Below are 12792 nucleotides of genomic sequence, written 5' to 3'. Positions count from 1 at the left end.
AATTAGGCAGGTGATGAAGAGGGAGGGAGAGATGGCAGACAGAGCCAACAGTGTTGCACGAAGGACAATTTAGAGCCTGGGAAGATCTCCGTCTCAGTGGCGAAACCCTGGGGGGTGGGCACCACCGTAGAAGTCGCTTTCCCCAGTCCTGTTCAGACATACCCCACGGTATCCCAATATTGCACTGCCAGGGTGTGAAAGTTGCAACCATGGTTTGAGGGGGATAGAGTGTTCCAACAAGATGAAAAACACTGTAGTCCTGAGAGGGGCCAGGCCGCCAGAAGGACTCATTGCCATACGAACAGGGGATTCTGGGTACAGTAGAGTAGATCTCTCTCTCTCTCTCTCTCTCTCTCTCTCTCTCTCTCTGTCACACACACACACACACACACACACACACACACAGGGTGGGGAGGAGACAAAGGCCCTGCTGTGCCTTGCTCTGCAAAGACCACGTGGATCACTGTTGGTGGGGGGTAGGTGGAGGGGTGGGGGGGGTAGGTGGAGGGGTGGAGGGGGGTTGAGGGCGGTGAGTGGCCCATTCCTTGGCAGGTAAGCAGTGCCGATTTCCACAGCACTTTGGGGGGCGGGAGGAACCAGGGCCTCATCTCTGACCACCGTCCAGAGTGTCTACCCGCAGGGTCCCTTCCCCCCCCACCCCGACCCTGTCTTTATTACCTGAATGCCTACCAACCCCCGTGGGCGGTGTATGCGGAGAACGCGAGCAGGGAGGGTACAGCGCACATCAGATTTGCTTCTGGAGGCCGTGAAAGGGCGGGAAGAGGTCAAGACCTGTAGAAGGGAGGCCCGCGGTGGCGGTCACCCCAGTGAGGGGCCCCGGGACCAGGGGTCTGGGAAGCAGGGAAGGGCTCCAGATGGGGAACGGGGGTGAAGGCCGGTGGCGGGCAAGGCGCCCTCTTCGGGTCTCTGGTTGGGTAAATGGGGGAAGGAGGACTTCAGAGGGGCGTCGGGAATATTTAGCAAAGACCAGGTTTGGGCGGTGACGCTATAAGGAGTGCAGGCTCGGACAGCTGATTCTGAGATGATGTGGGATTTTCTTTCTTTCTTTCTTCCTTTTTTTTAGCGTCGATAAGATTTGAGAGGCATCTGCGTTCAGAGATAGCAAGAGCAATTCCTTAAAAGTGGCTAATACCATCCAGGCACACTTGTGAACACCGCGCCTGTTCATCAGCTCGAGTGATCTCCTGAGAACCCCAAATAGGAAGCCCTATTATCACTGCTATTTTAAAGATGAGGAAACTGAGGCAGAGGTTTTTAAATAACTCGCCTACAGTGCCACAGCTAGAAAGCGGTAGAGCAGTCTGGCACCCGACATTAATAATGGCTATTGGTCGTGACATTATAGCGGAAGTTGAATGTGTGGGAGCAAAAGGGATTCCTGAGAGCAAGGATCCGGAAGAGGAGGAGGAGGAAGAGGATGGACACTTGCAGAATACCCGTGTGCGTGGCTCCTTGTGAGGCTTTGAAGGAAAAGGGTTCACCTCCCGCGGTGTAGAAGAAGGAGAGGGGCTGGGAGAAAATGGAAAAGGGGACTGGTGTGGATTCAAGTGGGAGGGGCTTGGGGAGAGGGGCGGGACCTCGTGGGAAAGGGGCGGGGCTTGAGGGAAGAGGAGGCCGGCGCGGAAGAAGGAAGTTGTTGCGGAAGGAAGAGTGGGGGGTGTGTCTTTTCTGGCCTGAGGCGCCGCCCTCCTCCTGCTCTGTTCCCAAAGCCTGCTGTGATTAAGGATTAGGAATGATTGGACATTAGTGCCACGTCTGGCTGCCCCACCTGCTCCCCCAGTCCCCCCCCCCACCCCCCACCCCCCTTTCTCAGAGCGTCTGCGGTCACCTGTTCACAGTGTGCCTAGGAGCCCGCATCAGGTTCCCTTTGGGCCCGGAGAGCAGGAAGGGCCACCGTGCAATGCGGCCGAGTTTTCCCCCAGCCTGAACATGACCTTCTCCATTCGTTATTTTATATTCACAGGCTACGTGCATGTCTCCATGGGGTGCAAAGGTGAAAATACCAGAGTCCTCCTCGGGGCATTTGGAATCAAGTTTGGGAGCTTGCAATATCTGACTCCTAATGAGCCATAGAAATATCGTTGAATTATTTCTCCACACTACTAATCATTAGGCTGAGGCGGACAAAACTATTACATGTGAAGATGTTTAAATTGTCTCTGTAAATTAAGATAAACACACCCGGAATTCACAGGAGAGAGATGTAGCACAGGGCATTAAATGCCCAGAAATGCCAAGGGCATTCTAATTTTAGATTAAAGAACCCAGTGTCCCGCTCGGGTGGGGTTGGAATGTCCTCCGTGGGAGCCAGCGGGCCCCAGCTTCCCCGACCTTCCCCCCCGCCCCACACCTGGGCCAAAGAGTTTGGGTCGGGTAAAACTTTGATATCAGGCAATCTCTCTTGTAATTCTTTAGAGGCTTTTTAAAAATTGCAATTGATTTCTTAGGACTAATAAAATAGATTTATGACAATTGTGGCAAAAGTGATTTAATGACTCTCGTCTAATGAGCAAGGCTCCCTTCTCTGGAGGGAATGATTCCCGAATTCCTTTGGTCTTGCGAACAGGGATGAGGCCGGGTGGGGCCCAACACTTGTTTGAAGAGCACATTGTCAGGGGGCTGACAGGGCTTACCTAGGGAAATGAGGAAGCACAGGTGCACAAATTTAGCTTTGTCCTGGGGGGAATGAAAATCTATTTTTAATCAGTGTTACCGCGTCGAAGTGCGGCAGGCATGCATGCTATGAGCAATGGCAGCTGGCTGAAGCCTGGCAGTTTGTTATCCCAGTCCTGGGTCTAAAAAAAAAATAATAATAAATGAAACCCTCAGCTGAAAAAAAACCGAGACAAAATAACAGTAGCTAACATTTTTAGTCCTCTCTACACCCAAGGAGGGGCTCAGACTCCCAACCCTGAGATTACGAGGCTCGCGCTCTTGGGGCGCCCGGGTGGCTCCCGCGGTTAAGCGGCCCGACTGTTGGTCTCCGCTCAGGTCATGATCTCACAGTTTCCATGAGTTCGTGCCCCGCTGTGGGCCCTGTGCTGACGGTGTGGAGCCCTGCTTGGGATTCTTTCTCTCTCTGCCCCTCCCCCATTCACGCTGTCTCTGTCTCTCTCGAAATAAATAAATGTTTAAAAACCTAAAAAATAAATAAATAAAGAGTCACATGTTCTTCGACGGAGCCAGCCAGGCACGTCTACAGTAGCTCACATTTATTGGGCTCTCACACGTCCAGTGTTGGGTGCTGCCCTTGAATTATTTCTTTTCTCCTACACCAGCCCTATGAAGGTTCTATAATTATCCATGAGGTAACTTAGAATCAGAAGGTAAAACAACCCCCCTCCGCCCCCCACGTCCCCAGTTCTCAAGACTGTGGTGGGACTGTTCGAATACCTGCCCCAGCTTCCTGGTGTTCGAACTCCACTACTCTGCCCACTGCCCGCCCTGCCAGGCTGCCAGCGTCGTAGACCCTCACGAAATCTTTGTGTTTACCAAACAGAACCGCAGACTGTCAACTCTATGAGCCACACCCTGTGTTGATCGGTCCCCACTGATTCCAGCTTCCAGCTATGAGCTGCCCCGTAATCAACGATCAATATTGGTTAAAGAAATGAATGAATGAATGAATGACGGAATGAATGATGCACAAATGAAGGAAGTGAGCCTTACTAAATCTTTTGCTGAATCAGCCTGGGAGAAAAACAGGCTGGCAGGAGGGTCCGGGGATTCGGAAAGTAGACATTTTGGAGGAGGACCTCTGTTTGGAGAAGATACTATGTTTTAGCCGAGGATGCGGTCGCCTGCAGAGCTGATGCAGCAGGTAACTGCCAAGTAGTTGCTTCGTGATAAGAGAGACCTTTCGTCTCCAGGGTCAACTTCATTGTGGGCAAACACTAACTTCGTAGCAACATTTTAATTCCAAGTGGGAAACGTGAGAAGTAAGGGAGATGACTCATGTTCAGAAATACCAAATAAAAGCTGTGCTGTCCGGTTAACAGTAGGTTTACAACCTCTTGGAAATATATACAACGGAATCCCAAACCCTTAGACACTTCACTTCCCGGTTCTTCTCCTTTCTGTTTCATGGGCTTGTTTTCACGGGCTTTACAATGAGCGTGCACCAAAGAACAGGGAGGCGGGACTGAAAGTCTCTGCATCATCTCAGGGAATGTACATTTGTTCCAATCAGACTACTTTGTGCCTGACCTGGGCCGAGGCGACTTCCGGGTAAGGCTGGAACCTCTGTAGTGCTCAGCCAATGAGGAACCAGGGGAGGGACTTACCTCTGTAGTTCTCAGCCAATGAGGAGCCAGGGAGGGGCTTTCATGCTAGGAACTCAATTGTCTCGGTAGAGAGAGTACTTAAATTACAACGGAAAGAGAAGTGCTAAGTCAGGAACTATGTTAGTAATAAAATGAATCGGAAAAAAAAAATGCTAGGTGCTCGGTAATATTTTATTAAGAAACTGTTTCTTTGATTGTATTGGACTTGCCATATTAAAATAGCCTTGCATTTTACTTTTAGGGGTTTTTGTTTTGTCTTTGTTTTGGGGGTTTTCTTATGGCCCATTTGAGTGCTGGTAAAACCAAAGCCAAGTCTGAACTATTTCCCTATCTTGTAGCTCCATCCCATAAATTATCCTCTCCTACTTTGAAGACCCTGATTCTGAAATTCCAGTTTCTAACTCATTACGGTGGTGGTGATGTGCTATTTACTGAGGAGAGTCCCTTTCTCTCCGCATGGCAGGACGCCCCCATTTTTGGAGCGGTCAAACTCCTGTGCGTAAGAGCATGCGTTGTGACAGCAAATGTCTCATTAAAATCCTGCACATCTGCAAGAGAAGCGCCGGGCTGTTTTCTGGGGAGGAGGTGAGGGCAGAACCTCATCGCACAGTTCTCACCCCTTTGTGCGATGGAGCCCAGCCTACTCCCGGGGGATGACCTTGGCTGAGATATTTCACTGCTCCACCTCCCTTGCCTCCAGGACCGAGTAGAGGCAAGGCGCAGAGCTGTTGGGGAAACAGCTGCAGAAAGGAGGGGCCCGCCTGGCTCCCGGGAGGGACTGAGAATTCCGTATCGGTCACACTTTGACATTTAGAGTGGCCAGCGCATGTCAGGGAGCTAATAGCGGGGTCTACAGAGAGCTCCCTTCCCCTTTGTGCAATTGAGGAAATACTCATCATAGCCTGTTGTCATGTGGCTGTTATACACAAGGCACCAGGAAGGACCATATGGGCAACAGGAGGGAAAGAGGGGCACAGAACCCAAAAGAAGCAGAATTTAAAAAAAAAAGTTCAGGAAGACCTTAGTCTGTACCTGATAGCTAAGTACAGAAACACCTGTTATACCAGCAACGTGCTGGGTGTGTTTAAATGATGCCCGATCATTAAACGTGTTCTCTCGCTCCAAGAGGAACATGCATTTGATCATGATGAAACCACGTGAGATTTGCTGTATTTAATTTCTATGAGAACGATTGCAAAGCGGATTTATAAACTCGGAGCTTAGAGAATTTTCTTTTATTAGAGTAGTGTGAATCCCACATAAAAGTCATGTCTTCAAATATCATTATGTTCTAGCGCATTATGCTATGTTAGTAAAATCAGACTGTTAGAATTTCCTGTAGCAAAGTGCTCAGGGTAATAATATTTTGAGAAGTAAATGAACTAACATTTGCTCAGTGCATTGTTGGTTGCAAGCACGTCATCTGTTCCCGACATCTTTTACCTCACTTAGTTCTCAAAGCTATGTTGTAAGTCAGAATTGTTTCTCTATTTTTCAAGCCAGGGAGAAAGAGGTAGAACTACTTCTCCAAGGTCATATTTACTAAATTAACTTTAAAAAGTATGTTTTAAACTTACATGTATAAGGTAGGTCCTTTCTCTGTAACTTTAAACACTTGTATACTTACCGTATGTCAAATACATCAGCAATTATTCGGGAAAGAAGGACAGAAATTAGGGATTCATTAAGCAAGAGTCCTCTTACGAACTGTGTTTTTATTCCTTTTACCAGCTTCTCCTAAGCCTTTTCTTATATATTCGACTCAGGAAATAGTGTTTAGGTATTTACCTTTTGCCCATGACTCGAATGTTCTTGCTTCCCTAATGTTTTAAGTTACAGATTTTTTTCTGATTTGCCCACCTCAATTTCGCCTGACAAATCTTGTCCCTCTTCTTCTTCAAAATTGGATTTAAAATTCACCGTCTTTGTTGAGCTTTCCCAGAGTAATTCTACTGTCGGATTTACATCCATAACATATCATAAATATCTGATATAGGATATTTAGAGGTGTTGGCTAAGGTTTACCTCAGAGCTATCTTTGTGTTGTGTTTAGTAGTTTAATTTATTTGTGTGTCCCCTAGATCACGAGGAGGAATATTCATGTTCACTTCTCTATTCTCAATGCCCAGTTAAGAGCCTAACAAACTCACTGAGTGCGTGCATATTTAAATGCCTCGAGTCACTATGGACATCAGGTTGGGTTACGTCCTCATCTTTGTAAGTGTTGGTAGCATCTTCTGCCTGGCGTTCAAACATCTTTGTCTCGTATTCTTTCCTACCTTTTCCGTTGTACTAATTTTGAGATTAATTACCTTGCCTTCACCATAGCTCTTTGTTAAATACTTTGCTGTCTACAGCATCGGGCTTCATACATGCACGACTGACAATTTCAGGGCTAGAAAAAGCAGTGGTTAGTGGGGGTTAGTGGTTAGCGGAAGGAAACGTGAAAACTTAAGAGTAGGGCTGATTTCCAAAATCATCTAGTGTTTAACCAGAAGGAAAAGGTCTTCCTACGTTTCTTTTTTCAGTGCTAGAGGACTCTGTGTGCTGTGCACCTCTGCGTGTGCACACGTTTGTGCACACGTGTGTGTATCTGAGTACTTGTGTGCGCGAGGGTGAGTATGTGCGTGCTTGTGCGTGTTTCACCCGTGTTGGACTCCTGACGTCTCCTGGCGTCTCCACATCTGGATTCCATTCTGCCTCTGTGTTTCTTTCAATACCTTTTTCTAAAGTTTGTTTATTTTGAGAGAGAGGGACAGAGAGAAAGGGAGAGAGAATCCCCAGCAGGCTCCCTGCTGTCAGCACAGAGTTTGAAGTCCTAAACCATGAGATCATGACTAGAGCTGAAGTCAAAAGTTGGACGCTTGACTGACTGAGCCACCCAGGCACCCCTTTTGTTCTTTCAATATCTTAATTACTCACAAAATGAAGCAAAATAGCAAATATTTTAACAGCCTTACAAACATCACTGTTCAGTGTAGTGAATGAATGAATGAATGAGTGAATGAAAATAAACACTTATATTTGGAATGTATAAGAATGTAGGGGAATAAATGCTTATTTGGTCGCAAAGTAAAAACACTGCAAATCTTTCCCTGTTTCACATGCATAATTACTGGTTTCTTTTAATAAACTAGTGATCATATCATATTCTACAGCCAAATGGGGACTTCTAAAAGATTTTCACACTCATTGGTTATTAAAGTTTCCAAAGATCTAAATACTCGTAACATCCTGAGCCTGTGATTTTCAACAACAAGGCTTTAAATTCTTCTGACATTTAACGGAATTTTTTGTGGTGTTAGAACAGTGTTCTACACAAAATGCATTATAGAACGTTTGATTTCTCTCTGGGGAAAAAAACAAGGTAGCAATAATGAACTCTTGAGGAAGAGAACCTAGTTCAATTGGATTTTAAATATGCATGTTAAAAATAGATTGTGTATACATGTGATGCTGGATGGTCCTTAATCAACAGTAATTGTATTTCAAGCAAAGCGTGCCATTTCCATAGTGTACTTGGCACGCCCCTGCATCAGCCAGGATGTGTCCTGCTCAGGGACTGTGGCAGCTTCGGAATTGCTGTACTTGAACCACTTTTATACCGTTTGGAGTTAAAGGTCATGCCAAGTGTCATTGGAAAGATAACGTCCTACAGATTGTCAATAAAATCTGTGATATGATTTATTACTTGGAGTCAAGTGTTGATTGGATGGAAGCTGCCTTCGAATGGATAATCTTACTCTTTTCTTAATAGTGGCAGATAAAAATGGAGGTGTTGGTTGAAATAAAGGAAGTGCCTGATGCTTACATGGAAATCTGAGGTTCACTAATTGTTTCACATTTATCTATCTATCTATCTATCTATCTACCTATCTGTTATCTATCTACCAATCATCTATTATTATCTATCTATCTATCTATCTATCTATCTATCATCTATTATCTATCTATCTATCTATCTATCTATCTATCATCTCTCTCTATCATCTATCATCATTTAAAAAAAATTCTTTGACATTTATTCATTTTTGAGAGACAGAGAGAGGCAGAGCATGAGCGGGGAAGGGGCAGAGAGAGAGGGAGACACAGAATCTGAAGCAGGCTCCAGGCCCTGAGCTGTCAGTACAGAGCCCGACGTGGGACTCAAACCCACAAATGGTGAGATCATGACCCGAGCCCAAGTTGGACGCTCAACTGACTGAGCCACCCAGGCGCCCCTATCTATTGTCATTTTACTTGCTTACTTAGAATTTGGTTGTCTAGCTGTCAACAATGGAAAAACGAAAAGATTTTGTTCGGAATGGGAACCAGTCTCCTTTTCTATCAGCCAGGCTCATTTATGAAGCCTTAGGGGGGTTTGATTCAGGCTCTCACAGGTGGAATTGACCCGAGAAGGAGCCTTAGCTTGTTTATCTATGAGATGGGGGAAAATATATTCTCACTGGGGTTTCTTAGGAGATTAAGTGAGGTTATATGTAATTTGAAAGTTTGCAAATCACCATATGCAAATTAAAATAGGGACAATGCTTACTAATGCCAGACAGCCCTGACTGTACAAATTTAGAAGGGTGTGTGTAGTACTTCACTAAGCAGTGAGGAGTTCTTGGTGATTCCCAAAGAGTACCTCCTAGAAGTTCACTGCTACAGGTGGCCTTCTACTCGCTTCCCTCCCTCCCTTCCCCTCCCTCCCTCCTTCCCTCCCCCTCCCTCCTTCCTTCTCTCTTTCCCTCCCCAGGTACTCAGTTAACCCCACGTCAGAACAGAGTGGCTCATGCGCAGAGAAAAGAAGAGCAGAAGGCTTGCTCAATTTTCTTCGCTTGAAATGTCTGCCACTGTTGGGGTAGAAATGACCTGGCCATTCTGGTGGCTGCACAGTCACTGTGGGGAGACTGAGCATACAATCATCTAGGTTAGGCTGTCACTTCCTTGTGTACAAGTTTGACAAAGAGGCGGTGGAGTGGACAAGATTCTGTGATCTGTTCTGTGCCTCAGTTGGCCCGAGCATCCAATATGGCAGACCTTTACTGTACTTATAATGATCTCCCCAAGGCATACCCAGTATTTCAGGGTGTCCACAGCTGGGGGGGGGTGGTGGTCTCAGCCGCATGACAAAGAATTGACTATATCCTACTTGCAATGTGAGCCTTTCTCCTGGGCCCAGATCTTCTCAAGAGCCCACATTTCCCCAGTCTACTTCCATAGCTACTTTTTCCTTGGGAATGCCTGGTATTACAACAGCAGAGATGTTCTGACAAGGCTCGACCTCACAAGAGGAGTCAGGATCTCCTAGTAAGTTGATGCGTCCTCTCATTACTCCTCTCTGCACATAGACCTACATCATTCCAGCCATCCTGGAAATTATGGGCGCATTAGTCAGGATCCTCCAGAGAAGCAGAACTAATAGGATCTAAGCATGAGTCTATCTACTTATCTATCTATCTGGAGCCAAAGTTATAACAACATATTTGATCATGTCATCATGGAGACTCAGAGGTCCCACGACATGCTATCTGTAAGCTAGAGACCCAGGAAAGCGCGTACTGTGGTTTGGAGACCAGTGAGCTGGAGAACTGATGACCCAGATTCCAGGTCGAGTCTGAAGGCCGAAGAAGCACGAATGCGGAGGGTGGGTGGTTCACATACCAGCCAGTAGCTGGGCAGAGAGCTAATTCACCCCTCCTTTGTCTTTCCATCCTCTTAACTCAGGAGACCAATTCAAATGTTCATTTCTTCCAGAAACATCCTCACACCTAGAAAAAAATGTTTCTGGGCATCTTGGTCAGCTTGGTCAAGCTGACACACAAAATTAACTAGCATAATGGTGCAGGGAGACCTTTCCCTAGTCCCCAAATGCCTTCTTACACCCTCTTCCCAGAAAAAACAAAAACAATTTCCTGACCAAAAAGGCTTAGTTTGTGTGTGTGTGTGTGTGTGTGTGTGTGTGTGTGTGTGTGTGTGTTTTCAGGAATAAAGAATGTACAGTTGACCCTTGGACATCACAGATCCACAGATCCACTTAGATGTGGATCTCTTACAGTACGATACTGTAAATGTATTTTCTCTTCCTTATGATTTTGTTGATAACAATTTCCTTTCTCTACCTGAATGCATATAATACAGATAGCATACAAAACATGTGTTAATCAATTGTTTACGTCATCGGTACGACTTCTGGTCAACACCAGGCTATTAGCAGTTGAGTTTATAGAGTAAGAAGTTATATGCAGACTTTCAACTGCTTGGGAGGTTAGCACCCCTACCGAATGTGTTCTTCAAGGGTCATATGTATTTCCATTTTCTTACCAGCAGAACTCCAAGAGAGAAGCAAATTTTCTTGCTAAATAATTTTAAAATTCTACTTTTCGGAGCACTGAGATGTATAGATTTTTACTAAAAATAAGTCTATTTCCACAATGTTTTCTAATGTAAAAATATTTTGGGGGCGCCTGGGTGGCTCAGTCGGTTGAGTGGCCGACTTCGGCTCAGGTCACGATCTCACAGTCCGGGAGTTCGAGTCCCGTGTCGGGCTCTGTGCTGACCACTCAGAGTCTGGAGCCGGCTTCCGATTCTGCGTCTCCCTCTCTCTCCGCCCCTCCCCTGCTCATGCTCTGTCTCCCTCTGTCTCAAAAATAAATAAAAACATTAAAAAACATTAAAAATGTCTTGTATCAAGCGTTTGGCCAGTGTGTGAGAATCCGAATGAGTAGCATACCATATTTGGTTTCTGGTGTTGTAAACAGTAAAAATCTTAAAAATTAAATGAAATTTTAGAAATCTAAGATCCAAAAAGTGAAGTCTGAATTAGAATACAGTTAGCATAGTGTTAAGTACAACACTATGAAAAGTGAGGAAGTTATATGATTAAATGTGACTTTGTCAACACATTTTTCATTGGTATTAATAATAGTTTTTATTAAGGATGATTGGCCTTAGATGCTAGTCAAACATGGGTTATGTTCAAGGATAGTCAATTATTACGATTTGTAGACAGAATCTTCACCATTACTTATGCCCTCACACTTATCATCTTTACTGTTATTTGGGAAGAACAATGGGAAGTCTGGTGCAGTGTAGTGAGCGATTTGAAGGATACATCTTCCCTTGTTAAGATGATGAGAATATTCTAGGTATAAAATGCGCTAAGAGACTGGGTATACAATCTCGTTAGTATTTCTGTAGATGCAGGGATGGAGAAAGGTTAGCAATGTAACAATCTTTATATGTTATATTTATGTTGATGAAAATATGACTTGATATTACTTATGTGAAATCAAAATATACTTAGATTATTGGCTATTAAATCCAGGTGGCTTCTCGCATACTTAAGAAAATACTGTGTACTCATAATGGGCTTGATCGTACTGGGTGGTATAAAAGTGACTGTGACACAGTATCTGCCATCTGGGGACTTACAGCCTAGAAGGAGGGGAACGCGAGGCATGTGCACATCAGGGTGACACAAAGACATTGGAGCCCGGGCAGAAGGGACGTTCAATGTCAACGGGAGAAGAGACAGAGCAAGAAGGTTGTCAGGAGGAGTTGGTGTTTGATCTGGGCTTGGAAGCGTGGCTAGAATGGCACCAGGCAGAAATGGCGGAGGGCAACGGGGTACGTACGACAGTCAGAACTAAGCCTGCAGTTCAGCTAGTGAACGTTTTAAGCTTCACAGGTCCGTGGCTTTGCTACAATTACTGAACTCAGGGGTTGTAGCGCAGAAGTGGCCACGGGTCATATGGGATGAGTGGCCGTGGCCATTCCAGGAACATTTTATTTACAACCCTGAGATCGGACCCATGGACTCTAGTTTGCTAAGCCTTATTCTTGTTAATTACGACCTGGCACCAATTTGAATCTCACAAAGTAGCCTTCAGTTAGGGAGGCAGCATTGACTGTTAGCAAAGAATGGGGTTTGGGATCACACATATGTGGATTTTAATTCCAGCTCCTATTCCAGTTGCCACCTCACAAGAAAATACATACAAAAAAAAAAAAAAAGAAAGAAAGAAAAGAAAAGAAATATGATAATGTGTGCAAAGCACCGATCGCTTTGCAGGCATTCAGATAATGTGAGATTCTTTCCCTTGATTCGGTGCCACAAAGTTCACTTCTTTAAAAAAGAAAAAAAAGACAACAACAACAACAAATGGCAAGCTAGTATTTATTTCTTTGGGGGGGAATATATAATAAGTCCTGTTTACAGAGTCCGTTTTCTGCATTCACAGTCACGTTCAAGTACTTTCGCATTCATGTTAGTTTACAGATTTTATTTCTCTTGTGGTCCATTCGAAACATTTAATCCATCAGGCTGGTTTTCTTCACTGTCTTAATAATATTATCACGGTGGATAAAAAATAGCAGTGATAACAGTAATAGTTACCATGTATTATTTTTGCCAAGCACTGTGTTAATTCAGCATTACTTCCATAACTCCTCACAAATACCAACAATGTAAGCATTACTGTTTTTATTTAAAAGATGGGGTTGG

Source organism: Acinonyx jubatus, chromosome B2 (assembly GCF_027475565.1).
Source record: "Acinonyx jubatus isolate Ajub_Pintada_27869175 chromosome B2, VMU_Ajub_asm_v1.0, whole genome shotgun sequence".
Taxonomy (NCBI): domain Eukaryota; kingdom Metazoa; phylum Chordata; class Mammalia; order Carnivora; family Felidae; genus Acinonyx; species Acinonyx jubatus.
The sequence above is the reverse complement of the archived record's forward strand: the minus strand, read 5'-3'. Positions refer to the sequence as shown.